Source organism: Suncus etruscus, chromosome 6 (genome assembly GCF_024139225.1).
Source record: "Suncus etruscus isolate mSunEtr1 chromosome 6, mSunEtr1.pri.cur, whole genome shotgun sequence".
Classification (NCBI taxonomy): domain Eukaryota; kingdom Metazoa; phylum Chordata; class Mammalia; order Eulipotyphla; family Soricidae; genus Suncus; species Suncus etruscus.
Window position 1 is genome coordinate 74,071,327 of NC_064853.1, and position 19,851 is coordinate 74,091,177.

Consider the following 19,851-nt stretch of genomic DNA (forward strand, 5'->3'; position numbering starts at 1 on the left):
CAGATTATTACCCTTCTTTTTTTCTCCCTTTCCTACTTGATGTATTGAGTTGCCAAATTTCAACCATGCTTTCTTCAAAGTCTCTCTTTTAATCACTTTCCTTAGCATTTCCATCTTTCTAGTCCTGCTCTATTGCAACTACCATTTTAGTGCTCTTCTAATTTTCTTGTTTTCATTCCATTTTTGTGAGCCATGTTGCATTCTTCTAGAAGGTGATGGCTATTTCCCCAGCTGTATTTTTAAGGAAATATGTGCAGACCACCCGTGTCTTTCCCAGACATAAATTGAACATGAAGCCTTGGACCATGTGTCTATAAAAGGTCTGGAAAATACTGCAGAGAGCTTATCTCTGTAACATTTTTATTGGCCATTCTTCTCCTTAAAAAGAAAACCTTCATGATTTCTCTCAAAAGACATGGGAGATCCTATGGTTCACATCTTACTATTCTATGGTCCTAGACAAATTACTCTTGAAGTAAAATTAGTGAAATGAAGACATTTAAATAAAATATCGTGAAAGCATTGTTTTACATGGAACCTGATCTAAAGACAGAGTTCAGTCACTATTAATCATTAATTTAGAAGTTTAAGTTTTCACTTCAATTAAGCCTTTCTTGCCTCCTGATTTTTTCCCAGTTTCTTTTGTTTGGTACTTTATCCTCTACCTGGTTAATACTAATCAGCTATTCTCCCATTAAGAATATTTCTCTTTACTGTGCCTATGCAAAAAAAAAAAAAGTGTGTGGGGGGGACGCCAAACCCTACCACTCCAGCAGCACCCATACTTTTTCTTGTTTTGTTTGGATTTGTTAGTTTTTGACTTTATTTTCCTTCTCTTTTTTCTTTCACTTTTCTCTTTCTTTTTCACGCTTGTGGTTATTTTTTAGAGATTTATTTTTATTTGCCGGGTCCATTTTTTCTTTTATCTTCTATTTTTCTTTCTTTTTTTTTCTCTCTCTCTCTCTTCTTTCTTTTTTTGGTAGTTGTCACCAATTTTTTTTCTCTCCTTTTCTTATCCTTTTTATCTCCAATGACGGTGGAATGGATGCTCAATCTACAACAAGCTGTAAAGTGGAGAACAGTTGCACTAGCATACTGGGGGGTAGAGGAGGGAGATATGGGAGGCATACTGGGAACAGGGGCAGAGGGAGGACAGCACCAGTGGTGGGAATGCCCCTCATTCATTGTCACTATGTACCATAAATGATGCAGTGAAAGATTTGTAATGCACTTTGGTCACAATAAAAATAAAAAAAAAAAAACAATATTTCTCTCACCTCTTCAGTTTCACATCATCCTATGACAAACCATCATGGCTTTCTACTGCCTTCCATTTAGTGCACTACTTTATTTTAATGTTAAATATGTATATATTGATCTAATGATTTCTCTCCAACAAATTTACATGCTCCATGAAGGTCATTCAATGAAGTTTTTATCATTGTCTTTCTAGAATTTAGCACATTATTCAATAATAATTGGCCTCAAACAGGTGTATAAATTAGAGGGAGCAATTTTTTCAGCCAAACTTATTTTACTATTATGTAATATATATATCTAGCATTTTGTTTTCACATAACTTTTCATGTTAAGCTGAAATGCTTGTTTTTATAACTCCTGAAAATTTCCTCTTATTTCCATTTTATTTTCAGCACTCAACTATTGTTTAAAGCAATATTTTTTCTAACATCTATCTTTTGACATTGACTAAATTAGCACACACTTAGGAAGCACTTCACTATGCATTTGCCCAAATAGTCATTAAAAGTTAAAAATGTACCTTTTTAAAAAAGAGCTTTTATTGGCAATTTATTTCTTTAATTGATGGAATTAAAGTGAGAGTGCTAAATTAGTTGAATTTGATCTCGGGTCCACAGCTCGACTTGAATAAACCCTGTAATGCAGTCCTAATTGCTATCTGCATGACTCTGTTAGTAGGAACATTAAATTATTTATTTAGCCTTTGATGTTCATCTCAGAATCAAAGTCAAGCAGTAGTTTAGATTTTCACTATCAAATACTACAGACTACAGGTTTAGGAAGCTGTCCTGATGTTTCCAAAACTCAGTTAAAATAAGCTAGAACAGGAATGGAGATAGATCCAAATTTCTGCAAGGCTGAGAAAATAAAGACTCTCAGAACAGAACTAAGAGTCAACAGGAGCTTTTGCAGAGTCTTGGAGGAAGAACTAATCAGTGTATCAAACTTGAAGATAGGAACAGTCATTGATCAAACAAGAATTGTTTTTCCCTTAGCATCCCTATTCAAAGGTTTAGAACTGTTGTAGTTTACTTCAGTGTCCACAGGTAGAAATTACCTAGTTTGTGAATCTCAGGAATTGACCCCATTTTTCTCAGATACTTTGAAAAGAAAGCCACAGCTACAGTGGAAAGTGCAAGTGATTTCTTATCACATCTTATAACTGTAGCACCTCCCACAATATTTAATTATTACTTGAACTACAAGCTTCTTATGGAATATCTGAAAATAGATTATCAGTATTTAAATATTTACTAATAAATATTTAAAAGAAAATAAATATTATTTTGCTCTAATTATAATTTTATGCTTAAAATATATATTAGAGCTTAGATAATAATATTTATTTAACCATGTTAATTATCTATTATATTTATTTACTTATCTATGGTTACAACAGTGTTTAAGTTTATTATATTGATGTACAAAGTTCCTACATCAGCAAAGATTGCATGATTCTCTCCATGGCCCTTATGCACCTTTGGCTCGATTTTTATAGCCCCTTATACTGTTGTTGATTGAGAATTAATGATCTGGTGCATGTAGTTACTTCACTTTGCCACGAACCAGGTGTTTAAGAACTCTACCAAGATATTTGTATTACTTCTGTCCAATTTGTCATTTCTTCTTCTCCCTCAATCTGGTATTCTCAGGTCAGTAATACAGTGCTCATCTCTCTTTGCTGAGGAGTGAACCCTGGCTCTGTTCAGATAGATCCCTTTCCCTGCCCTTTGGGATGAAAATCAAAGGCAATTCACGAACTTGTCAGGAAACAATTTTAATATGTGGGGGCATTATAACAAATCAAACAGCATATTCTTTTCTCCTACTGTTTCTGCAGGCAGTTTAGCACAAACACTGCTTTTTGTTTTGCCTATGATCTGTACCACCCATGATTCATCTTCTGCATCTGACATCTCATCATCTACATCTGACATGATCAAGCCATGGTTTTCTCAACCTGTCTGTTGCCACTGGCCTCACCTTGATGAGTAAACAATAAGAACAATAAAATAAAGAACAAATAGACTCATAAACAATAAATAACCATAACAATAAATCATGATACATAAATAAACATGGCTCTAACGTCTTCGACTTTGAGAGGTTTATTTATAATTGTTAATTATGAGCACTGAAGCTTGCAAATTTGTAACCACCATACCATCAGTGAATAATGACTATTTTGTTCCTTTACATTCAGTGCTTATATGTGATTTTTATTTACTTGAAATCATTGGATATCAAAAATATCCCTTGAAATGACTAAAATGGATACTGTTATTTTATTATCCAAATTTAGAGAATGAGTCTAGCAGGTCAATTAGGAACAATTTTCTTTTTGTGGCAGCTAGCTTTTATGTAAAGCTTTTGTAGCATCTGCTTTTATGTAAAGCATTATTTTTCCTGACTAATTTTATTCTAAATATTGAATTTTATCAAGAGTTTTAGAATCTGTTAGATAACTATAGAGTATTCTTTATTTAATGTGATAAAATAATTAGTATTTTTTATTAATTCAATGCTATATTGTAATTATTTGGCATCATGTTTTATTTTAGCACCCAACTGGCTTAAAATGTATGTATATTTTTATTGGAGACAAAACCTCTATCATATTGAGATACTTTTTAAAATCAATATTATGTGTTATATACCATTCCACCTGTATTTCTATCTTTATTATGAAAAAAATCGACAGTAAGATAAAGTATCTGTGAGCATGAAGTCTGTAAATTACACTGATCATTTCCCTAGGAAGCCAAAATGCAGTTTCTGCTTACATCTTTATTTATAAATCAATTAAAATACAAATGTCTCACTGGAGTGTATAAAAAAGCCTATAGAGAAAATAGAAATAATTAAAACAATAAACGCATGAAAATATACCCAACCTCTATCAAACACATAAGTATAGATTGTAATAGGTGTTTTTCCTTTAGAATCAGACCAATTATTGGGGCTGGAATGGTGGCACAAGTGGTAGGGCATTTTGCACATGCTAACCTAGGACAGACTGCTTTGCAATACCCTGGCATCACATATGATCCCCAAGCCAGGAGTGATTTCTGAGCGTATAGCCAGGAGCAACCCCTGACATCATATGGGTGTGGCCCAAAAAGCAAAAAAATTCATATCAATTATTATTATTATTATTATTATTTGAGCCACATATGGCATTGCCCTGGGCTTACTCCTGATTTTGTGCTCAGGGATCACACTAAAGGTGATCAAAATAAGTTGAACTGGGGGAGCACAAAAGGTTTTGCCTTAAAAGTTGTACCCAAACTCAACTCAAACAATTAAAAAAGAACTACACCAACTGTTAAAAGAGATATTGTAGCATTGACTTCTCAAAACTATCTAGTAGATGTAAAAATTGGCACAACTTCCCATAGAGTAATTACAAAATGTAGAAGCATTTGCCTCTCTTGTGGTCCTTATGACAAGGACTAGAAACAATAAGTGCTAGTGAGGATGTGAACAAAACTCCCTTCCATTATTACTGGAACTGTTTTATGGTGCAGTATCTCTGGAAATTAGTTGGAAGACACCTCAGAACATTACTATCTAAAATGTCAGATGATTGTAATTCCAATCTTGTATATCTATTCAAAGAACACAAGATGTTTGGAATCAGAAACATTGTATAGGGGGTAAGGTGTTTGCCATGCAAGTAGATGATCCAGGTTAGAACCCAGAATTCCCTATCATCACATGAACCTGCCAGAAGTGATTCCTGAATACAAGTGAGTAAGCTCTGAGCACAGCTGGTGTGGCATCCGATCAAAGCACAAACAAACTTTATTTTATTATTTTATTTTATTTTATTTTGGGAGGGTCACACCCTGAAGTACTCAGGGGTTACTCCTGACTCTGTGATCAGAAATTGCTCCTGGCAGGCAGGGGAAACCATATGGGATGCTGAGATTTAAACCACTTTCTGTCCTGAATTGGCTATGTGCAAGGCAAAGGCCCTTGCCTTTGCTATCTCTCTGGCCCCGACAAACTTTATTTTAAAAAGGCATATTTATACTTACGTTTATTACAACACAATATTTACAATAACTAAGATCTGGAAAATAAATCATGCCAAATGCTCAACAATAAATGAGTGGACCAAGAAAATGTGGTCTAATGGAATAATATTTCATTACAGCATGTACAAAATGGTACATTGATGAGAAAAGATGAAGTTTTGCAGTTAGTTGCAACACGGATGGAACTGGAGTGTGGGATACTGAAGGAAGTGAGTTCGAAAGTAAAAAACAAACATTAGAGGGGCTCACTAATATACAGAATATAAAGAAACAAAGGAGGCCAGGTATGAAACTTATATGAAACTGGTCACCATATTTGGCCTCTGAGTCTCAGCAGATATCTGAGCACAGAGCCAGGAGTAAGCCCTCAAAAACACACTAAAATAACAAAGCAAAACAAACAAACAAACAAAAAAAAACCCTAAAAACAAAACACAGAAAAATGGGGCTTGAGTGATAGCACAGCAAGTAGGTCATTTTCTTTGCATTTAGCTCACCCAGCTTCAATCCCCAGCATCTCATAGGGTCTCTTGAGCCCACCAGGAATAATTTCTGAATGGAAAGCCAGGAGTAACTCCAGAGCACTACTGAGTGTGGCTCAAAAACCAACAACAAAACAAAAACCTACAAAACTTAGAAAGGAATTAATGAAATGTCCTCCCCCCCCCAAAAAAAAGTAAATCCTAAATTTGTCAGATGGGAGATGGATTATGCAGAGACCTAGATGCACTAGTAGAGTGATTAGTGTGACTATAAACCTATTGTCATGTAAACTATTATACTTCAATAAAAATAATTTATAGGGGCCGGAGCAATAGCACAGCAGTAGGGCGTTTGCCTTGCACGTGACTAATCCAGGACGGCCTTTGGTTCAATCCCCCGGCATCCCATATGGTTCCCCAAGCCAGGAGAGATTCCTGAGTGCATAGCCAGGAGTAACCCCTGAGCATCACTGGGTGTGGCCAAAAAACCAGAAAACCCAAACAAACAAGCAAACAAAATAATTTATAAATGATTTTATAAAGTCTCACTATGGAATAATTTAAATAAAAATAGTGTTTCTTGGCCCTAGTAGTTTTACAGCTGGAAATTTCTCCTAAGGACCCTGCTCAGAATGACACTGTTCACTTTTTACAATAGAAAAAAAAGAGAAACAAGATAAATGTCAATAAAAGTAAAATGGCCACTTAAAAGAGTGTGTCTCTCCAAAGTAATATTTTCAGTCACTGAAAAAGCTGATGGGAAGCTTCAAAAAGTAAACTGTTCCCTTTAAAAATAAAAGGTGCGTTTCACTGAGTGTCTGACTATAAATACCTGAACTGTGTGTAACCAATGATTCTAAATCTTGTCTGCACATTGGAATCACCTGGGGAGCTTTCATGATATACCCAAAGCCCATATATGACTTCAGATTAGTTAAACTAAGCTTTGAGAGTTGATCCCAGTGTCGGTCATACAAAAAAGGCTCTAAGACAAGTTTGAAGCTAAATGAGGTCAGAAAACCACTGATATAATGCTGTCTTGGTAAAAGTGATTACATAGAAGTGAAACCCTTTGTTTCCCTCTTTCTTTTAATTGTAAGATGACACCCAGCTATTAACCCCAAACAAAGTTTTCCCCCAATTTCCTCTTTTCTTTTCACCTAGAACTTTAATATGTAAAAGCCCACCTGGATCACTCTACCCTGCCCTACCCTGGTGGATTTTGTTGTGGGGGAATAAAATAAAAACAGCTACTGAGAGAGATAGCATGAAGCAAGAGAAGAAAACTGACTCCTTGATTTTTCCCACTAGCTTGGTTTATTAATTCTTCACCACTACCCTGCTGCTTTAGATCCATCTGCCTATGGTTGGAGATGTGGTGTGTGGGGTGATTTCACACTGTGGGGATTTAATTTACATTTTTACACATAGATTTCTAAATTATTTACAAATACCTTGTTTTTCCGCATTTTCATTGGGGTATTGTGATTTTTAGTGCTGTTAATAATAGTTTCATGCAAACCTTTACTAATAACACACACCACCAGAGTGACCACTTCCTCTACTAATGACCCTTCTGTTTTTATTCTTTTCCTGGACATAAATACTAATAAGATATCCTTACCTTTATTCCCTTTATTGGAGAGTGGTTTCAAAAACAACTGGAAAAAGCAGTAACAACTGAAAATTAAGAGTAAATGTAGCATCTCAGGCTCCACTACAGTTCTGCACATCAGAATTTACATTGTAAAAAGCTCCCTAGGCTTCATACACACATGAAATATTGAGAAGTGCTGATTTATTGAAAAAGGTATCCTCGGTTTCCAGTATCTCCTAAGGTATATTCCATGATGAACATCAGTAGACTTTCTTTCATAAGCCTCAAGAAGGATAATTAACATTATATAAAGCAAATATGTAGTAATTTTTACTATCTAGAAATTCATAAATTGTATAAATTTATACAATATAGTAAATGTAATAAATATTATGGAGCCCTCTTTTGAAAGTCATGCAGGTAAACTTTGCATTAGTCACATTTTTCCAGAATGACATATATGTCATAAATACAGAGTCCTTTCCAACATGAGAAAAATTCTTTGATTTATCTCATTCCCACGGTGAGGCCATACTTACAGTCCTACCATTACTAAAGTACTAGTTACTTATTGAAAACATATATTAGATTGACTGAACCCAAGCTTGATTTTTTTTTTATAGAGTCCTCTTTAACAGTGACTGAAAGATACAGGAATAGTCTCTGTGACATTCAGTCCAATGTTTTTGGGCTGGAGAGTTCAGTCAAGTGTTGAAGCTGGTGATGAGGTGCTGCTCAGACTTAGGAATACTGACAAGCACCAGAAGCACCTCACAGGACTAAAAATACCCTGATGATATTGAGGTATTGTGCTGTGTTGTAGATTGAACTCAGAGCCTCAACTATGGAAGGTATGTGCTCTCCTCCACGGTGAACTATCTCTCAGGCTATCCCAACTGTGCTTCCATATTTCTAATGTTTTTTCTAAATGTTTTTTTAACTTTTTTTCTAAATATTAGGATATGTTCATTGTTGAAATATGCACATTTTTCTTTTTTCTGTTTTCCCAAGGAATGGAAAAGAGTCATGCCTTAGACACTTTCATTTTCAAATAATCAGAGCCCATAGTAAATGGAAGACTGTCCAAATTTAGAGACTCTCAAAACTAAGGTGTTTTGAAAACAAAATTTCTAAGCATCTGGGGCAAAACTTTATGTCTCAACAATGATCTCAATCAGAACAGGTTTTTGATACAAAATTACTCCTCTGTATGGGTCTGCTGGTAGTTGGCTTCATGCACATCATTCCCACCTATCAGCAGATTAAATATATAAAGACTTTTTCTTTATTTTGGAGGTGAACTTTATTTTTTTAATTTGTATTTAATTGAAACCATTGTGATTGACTAAGTCCTTTATAGTTGGGTTTCAGGCATAAAATGTTTCAAGGTGAATCCTGCCACACTATCAATCTCCCTCTACCATGTTCCCAGAGTATAACCCATACCACCACACTTTGTCCCCCCCCACCATGTGACAGTATAATTAGCCCATTTACAGTTTAGATTCTTACAGTTTGGCTATCTTGATTCTATTATTGTTGTTTTGGCTTGGATATTTGCACCTGAGACCAATACACCTGAGACTACTTGGTCTCTGAGCCCATCCTTTCATATTTGTGTTTTTCCCTCTTCCACTCAGTTTCTTTCCTTCTCTTTGCTCTACTTGGGAGCCAAGGGTGTTTGAGACAACTTCCATTTGGAGTTGAATTTCTTTATACAATTATTCTAAACACCACATATAAGTGATATCATTAGAATATTTATCATTTTTCTGGCTTACTTTATTTATTATAATATCTTCCACTTCCATTCATATTGAAGCAAATTGCATGGCTGCATAATTTCTTACAGCTATGTAGTATTCCGTTGTATGAATGTACTGCACATTCATGATACACTTGCCTCTTGATGGTCACAAGGTTGATTCCAAGTCTTGACTATTGCAGAGTGCTTTTGGTAATGTTTCTCTTTATCTTCTGACAGTTGACCAATCATAGAAATCTAAAAACATGTTGAAAACTATACATGCAAAAACAGATAATGACAATACCTCCTTTTCTGAGCCCATGAATGTGTCCCTAATATGGGGCTCAATTTTATACAGTTCCTGGATCACAGAATTAGGGTGAGCAATTCTTATGGATAAAGAATCAGAACACTTGGGCCAAGGTGATAGCACAGTGGTAGGACATTTGCCTTGCATGTGGCAGACCTGGGACAGACCCAGGTTTGATAACTGGCATCTCATATGAGCCCTCAAACCTGTCAGGAAATTTCTGAGTGCAGAGCCAGGAGTGAACCCTGAGTGCTGCTGGTTGTGGCCTATACATGCCCTCCATAGCAAAGAATTAGAGCTATTGAGTTAGTTGCTAATACTGGTAAAAAGGAATTAGCAAAGAATGTGGTATAGGAGTACCTGTAATTATTTAAGAGTGCTTGGTGCTTGCTATGTTGCAAAGATTTCATAATAATTTTAAATGAGTCTGTCAAGGAAGAGAGAAAAAATATTCAAAATGGCAAAAAGCAAACATTTATCCAGAATTTATGGGTAAGTGATTTATGATTTAGCAGATGTTTGGGTTGTCTACACTGCCAACTTTTTATGTGGACAATGACTTAGAGATCCTATGTTATTTTAGCTGATTGCTGAGAACAGGAAAATTCTTTGGAAGTGTAACATCTGAATAAATCAGATTTATTTGAATAATTTTAACTTTTTCACAATATGAGGTCATTTATTTTTTTAATGTTTTAAAATTCTCTTAGGGGTCTAGCTATCATTAAATAGTCCTGAGTCACTATTTCCTAACAGGAAATTCCCAGTTGGCCAATGTACCATCTCAGAATTTGCTTCTGAATAGAACTGCTAGGTTTGAATTAAAATATGTGGCAGAATTCTTCTCTTATTCTGTTTTTTCTCTAAATATGATTATAAGATTAAAGTAATTTTCAGAATCTCTGGTCTTCCCCCTAGCCCTTCCTAACATAGCCAGTACTGTGAAACAAAGATTTCAGTGGATATTTCTTTGGGATTTTTAGTGTGGTCATGAGCTGCTAGATCAGTTGCCAAAAGTTTTAAATACTTCCCATTCAACTTTGCACAAAGGTTCTGTCCAGAAACTCTGTGATAAAAGAGATACATTTTGCCCCCATTAGCTCAAATTAGTTTTATTGATTACTGTTTTGGATGGCACCCAGCACACATCAGGTTTCCAAAGGGATACCTACCTTACTGGTTAAATCATTTCATTAAAGATAAAACATAAGGAGACATAATGTTACCATATTAAAAGTAATATAATTGTAAATAGGAAGGTGGCATAGGGAAGATAGTAGAAGAGGACAGGGTATAGAAATATGCCTGAAAACACAGCAGCTCCTGCCCACCAATACCATCTTCCCAGCAGAAAAATTGCCCACATCCTCCATCAAACTCCAAAAGAAAATAATGGCCAATGATACCAAGCCTGGCTTGGTCCAGACTGATACCTCTCTGGCCTTATCTTCATTGCCTTATCAGAAAGAGGTAGGGGAATTCCCTTTCTGCTTGAATTACAGCTATCCAATGCCATGACTTACATGACCCAGCTCCAAGACTTATCAAACTGTCAAGCATCAAATCTTATCACACTGCCAAGATGCAAATCTATTTCAGATAATTAAATCCTGGACACTATACCTTAATATTTTATATTAATATCATATAAATATGATGAGAAAGTTACATGGTAATCTAAACAGTGAGTCTAAATAGTAACACAAAAAGCTCAACAACCACCAACCAAAGCAAATAAATCATTGGACATTGACTTTAGTAACACCATGGAGAACATATTGCAATCATTTTAAATTGGCACTTGTTGGTCTAAGTTTTCACCATTCCATTTCTTTGCGTTGTTATGAACAATGTGAAATAAATATTTTTTTCTGCCTGCATGAAGGCATGCTATAGTCTTGGGTGGGAATCCCAGTGAACAGAAGGTCACACTGGTAACAGAATTGGTGTTTGAACTTTTAATTCCTGAAATAACTGTATTCCAAATAACTTGGTAAAAGCAGTGTCATAATGAAAATTAGAGAACAAAGAAATGGTGTCACACAGAGGATGATTTTTAATTACTGGAAGTCTTTATTTTCATGCTTACTTTGAGAGGTTGAAATTATTTCTTAACTTCTTTGAGTTTATATTTCCTCATTCATAAAATGAATAAAATAATATTTCTTGACCCATTTTCAGAAGCTGAGTAAGCATTAAAGAATATGATATTCCCAATTGTATAAAGGGCACAAGTCCCCACTGAGTTTTCTTTTTAAAATAGGGACCACTCCCTATTTTAAAATAGGGACCATAATCAGTCTATTTAGGCCTAATGGGTTAGAGTTTTGAGACTTGTGGTTTTTTTTCTTCTACCACATGAGCTATCTCCAAAGTCTCTTTCTCTCTTTCTCTTTCTCTCCATCTCTCTTCTCTCTTCTCATACCTATGAACTCATCAATTCTCACATATCTTTCATCCTTAAAATTTCTTTATTGCATTCATGTGGCCCCATTTGGATCCAGCAAGGCCTTCAAACATGCTTTTATATCATTAGTATGTTCCTGAAGCAGTTACTTCAGTGGCCTCCAAAATTGTAAATGAATGCTCCAAACATAAGATGAGAGAAATGAGTCGAGGGAGAAAAATAGAATGATTGTACTCATTTGTGGAATATAAAAAATAAAATAATATGGTAATGATATCCAAAGACAAAAGAAATAATGGTGAGGAGTCCCAGTCCATGGTAGGAATCTTGCCACCAATAGTGGAGGAGTGCAGTTAGAAAGAGACGGGGCCGCTATGACAATGAGAGTTGGAATTGATCACTCTGAACAAGAACTGGGTGCTAAAAGGAGGTAATGTAATAGACAAAATACAACTTCAGCAATAATACTGCAAACCAAAGTGTCTAAAAGGAAAAAAAAAGAGAGAGAGAAAGAGAGAGAAGAAAAACATCTGCCCCAGAGGCAGGGAGTGGTGGGTGGGAGGGAAACTGAGGACATTGGTGGCTGGAATTGTGCACTGGTGGAGGGTTATATACATTATAAAACTGAAATGTAGGGGCCGGGCGGTGGCGCTAAAGGTAAGGTGCCTGCCTTGCCTGCGCTAGCCTTGGACGGACCGTGGTTCGATCCCCCGGTGTCCCATATGGTCCCCCAAGCCAGGAGCAACTTCTGAGCGCATAGCCAGGAGTAACCCCTGAGCGTTACCGGGTGTGGTCCAAAAACAAAAAAAAAAAAAAAAAAAAAAAACAAAACTGAAATGTAATCATGAACAACCTTGTAAATGTAAAAAATAACTCAACTGTATTATGAACAACCTTGTAACCATGGTGTTTTAATAGAGTAATTAAATTAATTTAAAAATTGCAATCAGAATCTCTCTGCCATTCTGTTTTTTTGCTATGATGGGCAATTATCAGCAACTTCTCATTGCACTTGCCCTTCCTTTGTCTTTTGTGGGTCTTTATGGTGCTTCCCTATCCCCTCATCTCCTACCTTATCACTCACCATATTTATAATGACCTACTTTAGTTATATTTCCTATTTCCCTCAGTTTACCTTACTCTGGTCTTTAACATGAAGCATCTATATGAAGGATTCCTATCCTAGTGCACTCAGGTTTTTTTCTTCATGTTTATCTTTCAAGTCTCAGGATTATTATTATTTTTTCAAACAGCATAAAAGATAGTAATTTTGGTGAGATTTCTTCCAACCTCCTAGTCTAAGTAATTAGGTTTGGGAGTGTGGTAATATGTTTTGAGCCCCTCACTTACAAATTTATAAAAGATTAATAATAGTTCCTATACATCACCATTCTGGGTTAATATGCTAGAGAGATAGCACATCTATAAGGCACTTGCTTTGCATGAGGCCAAACTAGGTTTGATACCAGCACTATATAGCACATATGGTCCTAAATCCTGAGCCAGGAGTAATTTCTGAGTACAGGCTATTAGATGTGGCCTCCAAACCAATCAAAACACAACCAAATAAAAAGGATCCAAAAAAGACTGATTTGACATTCAATTTTAGGACTACAATAGTGATATTTCATGCACTATCCAAGAGTTAGTTGGTAGATTTTAAGCTATTTGAAATTATGCCTTGTTGCTTCTGATCTATATGTTTGATACATAGATACATATATCTTTAATATATTTTATATATGATTAAATCTATTTTTTCTTTTATTTAAATTTTATTTTTAATTATGAGAACAAATATGCAAAGAAAAGGACAAGGTAAAGTTACAATTAAAGGACAATCACCCATAAACAGAATTTTCAAAATAAGTCCCCTTGATAATATCTTAACTTTGAATTTTCGGCCAAAGAACATTAAGAAAAATAAAACAAAATCCATGTGAAATTACTTTGTCCCTCAAGTCCCCAGATCATAATACATTATTGTGGGTGTACCCATTTGAGACCCTAGACCCTCCCATTTCTGGGAGGGGTCTTGGGAACCGGATAGTAGGTGTAACTTTACCTGCAAGCCCCTCCCATTCCTGGGAGGGGTTTGGAAAAAGGTAGATAAGGCTGGGACCAAGGGAATTCGGGCCTTTTGGCTCTTTGCCCTTTGGCCGTTCCTCTCTTGGCCCGGCTCGGCTCCCTGGCTTTTGGATCTTGGGGCCGCATGGAGCCCCCCAAAGGAAAGATGGCTAACAGGAGATAAGATGCAGGGCTAGCAAAATATTGCTGCGCTTGAAAGGTTATGAATAGGCCACACACACGTGGTGGCTAGGGCTTGAATAAAGATGATTCTTCCTAAAGCCTGCATGTGAGTGAGTCTTGATTACGCCGATTACCTGGGCCTGGAATTCGCCAGCTGGATGGGGATGAAGCCACGTGGCTGGGGCCTAAGCACAAAGGCCTCCATCCATCGCCATCCAGCCCCATCGTTAATTATTTTATGCTACACATTATAATATTTCCTAGCAGCATGCAGAGCAATCTAAAGCCATAAAACTTCATGTAACTCCTTAAACATTAAAGGCATAGTATTTTTTTACATTTCCATGCACATGCATATTTGTTTAAGATAACCTCAAAAGTTTAAGTGTTGTTTTTTTTTTTAAGGATTAGAGTCAAAGGAGCACAGTAAAAATGGTGTTGCCTACAAAATATATGAGGGACATGAAAAGGAAAAGCCTTGGACTAAATACAAGGAGACCTTACCCCTGAAGTTTCCTGGCATAAGTCGAACTTTAGGCTCCAGGCAAACTACTTTGTCCAATCCAAGTCATTGTCTGTAATGCCAACACACTTTTATTTTTATTTTTTTTTAATTATGAGAACAACGATGCAAAGAAAGAGGACAAGGTAAAGTTACAGTGGAAGGACAATCACCCATAACATAATTCTCAGAAGTCCCCTTGCTGATATCTTTTTTTTTTTTTTTTTTTTTTTTTGGTTTTTGGGTCACACCCGGCAGTGCTCAGGGGTTATTCCTGGCTCCAGGCTCAGAAATTGCTCCTGGCAGGCACGGGGGACCATATGGGCTCCGGGATTCGAACCGATGACTTCCTGCATGAAAGGCAAACGCCTTACCTTCATGCTATCTCTCCGCCCCCCCCCTTGCTGATATCTTAACTTTGAACTTTTAGCCAAAGAACATTAAAATAAATAAAACAGAATACATATACAATTACTTTGTCCCGCAAGTCCCCAGATTGTAACACATTATAGTATTTCTTAACAACACACAAGCCAATCTAAAGCCATAAAACTTACGTAACTCCTTAAACATTACAGGCATAGTATTTTTTTACATTTCCATGTACATGTATATTAGCTTAAATTAACCTCAAATTTTAAGTGTTTTCTTTTTTTTAAGGAGTAGAGTCCAAGGAGCACAGTAAAAATGGTGTTAGAGTGACAATTGTTGTTTGCATAGGCCCACCAAAATATGAGGGGCATGGAAAGGAATAACCTTGGCCTAAATACAAAGAGACCCTACCCCTGAAGTTTTCTGGCATAAGACCAACTTTAGGCTCCAGGCAAGCTAGATTGTCCAATCCAAGACATTGTTTGTAGTGCCAACACACTGTTATTTTTCACACAGTCTCTGTTGCTGGTATCATGTTTGTGTATTAAAGATCCTGGAATCTGCATATCCTACATTGAAGTCAGGATGTGGAGTGTCCTCTCGTTTCACCTCACAATCAAAGGGCAATGCAGGGAGCCCTGTCCTGTAAGCAGGTCGTTGTTGTTGTTAAGTCTTCTCAGTGTTAAAGGAAGTCTCTTTTGAGCAGGTCGATGTCTGAGCAGTGTAGGGTCTTTCGAGGTAGAGGATTGCTTCCAGGTGATGTTATAGACAAGCCTGGATGTTTCGTGGATGGCTTCTCTGGTTCAGGGGTGAATGGAAAATGCCCTATCTTCTGAGATCTGTGCCAGGTCGTTATGTCAATGTTCAGGTGTAAGGTCCCTTTGCACTACAAGATTTGTGTGTTCCAATCTCTATTAGATAGGATCTTATTTGTATGTATAGTATTATCCCATTTTAATGTGCCTATGCAAAAAAGAGCAATGCCACGTGGTGTTATTGGCGCATATGGGGGCCATAAGAACAAGCCCAGCAATTCCCATGATATGTTTCAATAATAAGCATTAAATTGGGGGACTTTTTCACCAAAATTCCTTGTTAAACAGCTCATAAAGAGAAGATAAAAAGTGGTTAGAATCGTCACTGTATAAGACAACATTTAGTAAGAATTATAGCTGTCAGAGAAAAAACACAAAATATTCTAAAGAAATATGTGTCCATTTTATGTCTCTTGAAACAGTTTGGGGTTATTGAACACAATGTACGGCTTTGGTCTGTGATTAGGATTGTACAGTACTGAAGTTATAAAGAGTAATGTGGGTTAGTGAAGTTTGGGGGGATGAGAGAGTTAAGGAGTAAAAAAGAGCTTTGTAGGGGTGTGGGAAAGGGCAGAATACAAAATGGACATTCTGGATACGCAAAACATAACATAAGGATAAGGAATACTCTTAATACATAAAGTGCGCGCGGGGGCGTGAGCCCCCCCCGCGAGGTTCTGTAGTTTGTGGATGCGTAGGGAGGAATTTCTCACACACCCCCCCCGGGGCCTGATTAACCAGGCGTGGCCTGAAGATCCGCCTGGTGTGGGGGGGATCTTGGTCCCCTGGACTAAGTGGTCAGCCCAGGGGGCCTATGGCTAGTTATCCTGCCCAGAGCCCCTAACATACCAGTCGAAGACACCCAGAAGTCCTGGCATGTGGAGTGTTCTGAGCCCACACTTTTATTTTTTACACAGTCTCTGTTGTTGGCATCATGTTTTTGTTTTAAAGATCCTGGAATCTTCATATCATACATTGAAGTCAGGATGTGGAGTGTCCTCTAGTTTCACCTCACAATTAAAGGGAAATGCAGAGAGCGGCATTCTGTAAGCAGGTCATTGTTGTTGTCAAGTCTTCTTAGTGTTAAGGTAAGTCTCTTTTGAGCAGGTTGATGTCAGAGTAGTGGTAGAGACTTCCCTGGTAGAGGATTGCTTCCAGGTGATGTTATAAAAAAACCTTGGATGTTTCATAGATAGCTTCCCTGGTTCAGGGGTGAATGGAGAATGCCCATTCTCTGAGGCCTGTGCCAGGTCATTATGTCAATGTTCAGGGTATAAGATCACATTGCACTACAAGATTTGTGTGTTCCAATAGATAAGAACTTATTTGTATATATAGTATTTTCCCATTTTAATGTGCCTATGCAAACAAGGAACAATGCCACATGGCGTTATCAGCGCATATGGGGGCCATAAGAACAAGTCCAATAATACCCATGACATGGTTCAATCATAAGCATTAAACTGAGGGACTCTTTCATCAAAATTCCTTATTGAACAGCTCACAAAGAAAAGATATAAAGTGGGTAGAATCGTCACTGTATAAGAGAATATTTAGTAAGAGATAAAGCTGTCAAAGAAAAAACACATAAAATATTCAAAAGACATACATGTCCATAATGTCTTTTGAAATAGTTGGGGGTTGTTAGATCCAATGCAAGGCTTTGGTCTGTGATTAGGATTGTGCAGTACTGAAGTTAAAAAGAGTAATGTGGGGGTACTGATGGTTGGGGAGGGTGAGAGAGTTAGGGAGTAAAAATGAGCTTTGTAGAGGTGTGCAAAAGGGCAGAATACAAAAGGACAATCTGCATACACAAAACATAACTTAAGGATAAGAATATTTTTGGATGATGTTAAAAAGGGTATTTGAAAAAGAAAAGGTATTTGCGCCCACACGCATTTGAAAATGAATATCAGTAAGAAAATACACCCCTGCAGGGGACCTAGTATGCATATGGAAATTTTCAGCCAGTACCCCCAACATACCAGTGGAAGAGGAACAGAAATCCTGGCATGTGGGGTCTCTGAGCCCAGCTCTTCCCTCTGTAGTTTGTGTATGCATAGGGGAGGAGTTTTCCTCCACCTTACTCCCCCAGGGCCCCAGGTGTTCCCAGGTGTGGCCCTGAAGGCCATTCTGCCCTGGGAGGATCTAGTTCCCTGTACTAAGTGGTCAAGTCCAGGGGGTCTTTGGCTAGCTGTCCAGCCCAGTGCCCCCAACATACCAGTGAAAGAGATGAACTCCTGGCATGTAGGGTCTCCTGAGTCCAACTGCAGCCTCTCTCTCCAGTTTGAAAATGCATAGGGGAGAAGTTTTCCTCCACCTGCCTCCCCCCGGGGCCCAGGTTACCAGGTCAGGCCGTGAAGGTCATTCTGGCGTGGGAGGATCTAGTCCCTTGGACTAAGTGGTCAGTCCAGGGTGTCTTTGGCTAGCTGTCCAGCCCAGTGCCCCCAACATACCAGTGGAAGAGGAACAGAAGTCCTGGCATTTCGGGAGGTGAGAGTGAGGGAATAAAAGAATTAAAAGAGCTTTTGTACGGTATTCTAAATATGACAAAAAGATTAAATACAATGATATCCAAATATTTGTCTATAAGTTTCGTGCGGCCCCCGTGAGGTTTCAGTATGGAGAGGTTTAGTAAGGAAAATTGCCTGGGACTTCCTAAAGAACCTCCCGGCTTCCAGGAATGAAAGAGACCCTATAAGAGCTGGAAGGTCAGAGGTTCAAAGTCCCCACCAAAACCCCTCCTCTTGAGCTGGGTGGAAACTGGGGAAGGCCTAGGGAAATCTTTAAGCTCTTCCAAGGGACCCACCCCGCTGGCTTGCCCAGGCAAGTGGCCTAGGGGAAGCCCTGGAGTTCCGGAGGATGGAGGTAGAAGAGTGCTGGGGTGCTCCAAGTCCCGCACCCCTCCTGGGCCTGGTTAGAGATGCCAGCCAAACCCCATGCAGACAGAACCTCCCCTAAAACTATTTCAAGAGACTTTTGTGTAAGATATGAGACTGGGAACTGAGTTTATTTATGTTTTTGCATGTCTTGACCACTTAGCATAGTGCTGGAGAGGTTTTCTTTGCTCTAATTCACAAATCAAGCTCCTTCGCCAAAGATTAGTTGACCATATACCTACATAAAATAGAAAAATATAGAAGGAAATGGAAAGATATCCCCTATTCATGGAATGGAGAGATTCATATGGTCAACATGACCATTCTTCCTAAAACACTATAGGTATTAAAGGCAGTCCCTATAAAACATCCATGAAATTCTTGAAAGAGATAGATGAATATTGTTAAAAAACGATAAAGAATAATAAAAATCGCTGAAAGGATCATAGGGAAAAAAGACAATGTGCTCGCTTTGTCAACAAATATACTAAAATTGGAACGATACAGAGAAGATTAGCATGGCCCCTGCATAAGGATGGCACACAAATTCGTGAAGCAGTCTATATTAAAAAAAAAAAACAAACAAAGATAAGAGGTTTTCTTTCATCAAATTTAAGTTATACTATGAAATTTTAAGTGAGGTGGTATTGGAATAAAGACAAACTCTAAGACCAAAATTAAGAATGAAGAGCCTGCTATCTCTGGTATATGTTAAACTAGAAAATAGTCCCTTTTTTTGGTGTGTGTGTGTGGGGGGGGGGGGCACAACCAGCAATACTCAGGAGCTACTTATTCCTGGTTCTGCACTCACAAATCATTCACTCCTAGTAGTGTTCAGGGAACCATATGGGATGCAGGGGATTGAACCCGGGTCAGCATAAGCAAAGCCAGCATTCTATCCACTTCTATAAATGCTATTTTCAGTCTTTATGAGAGTAATAATAATATCGATTTTGCAAAGTTGTTATGGCCATTAAATAAATTAATATGTATAAAACTCTCAGCATGGTATCTGCCACATGAATAGATGCTACACTATGTGTTGCAAAAAGTGAACATTTTGTTTTTTTTTTAAATAATTTTTTTAGTTAAACAGCATTATTACAAAAATAATTGTAGTTGGGTTTCAGTCACAAGAAGAACACCCCCTTTCATCGTGCAACCTTCCCATCACCAAGGCCCCCACCTTC

General features: G+C 37.5%; 1 non-coding gene across 1 annotated transcript; it reads left to right on the top strand.

Moving 5' to 3' along the window:
- Nucleotides 1-19,128: 19,128 nt before the first annotated feature.
- On the top strand, nt 19,129-19,231 carry LOC126013141 (U6 spliceosomal RNA). Its single transcript, XR_007497471.1, has one exon. It is a non-coding gene; the product is annotated as a U6 spliceosomal RNA (small nuclear RNA).
- Nucleotides 19,232-19,851: the final 620 nt, after the last annotated feature.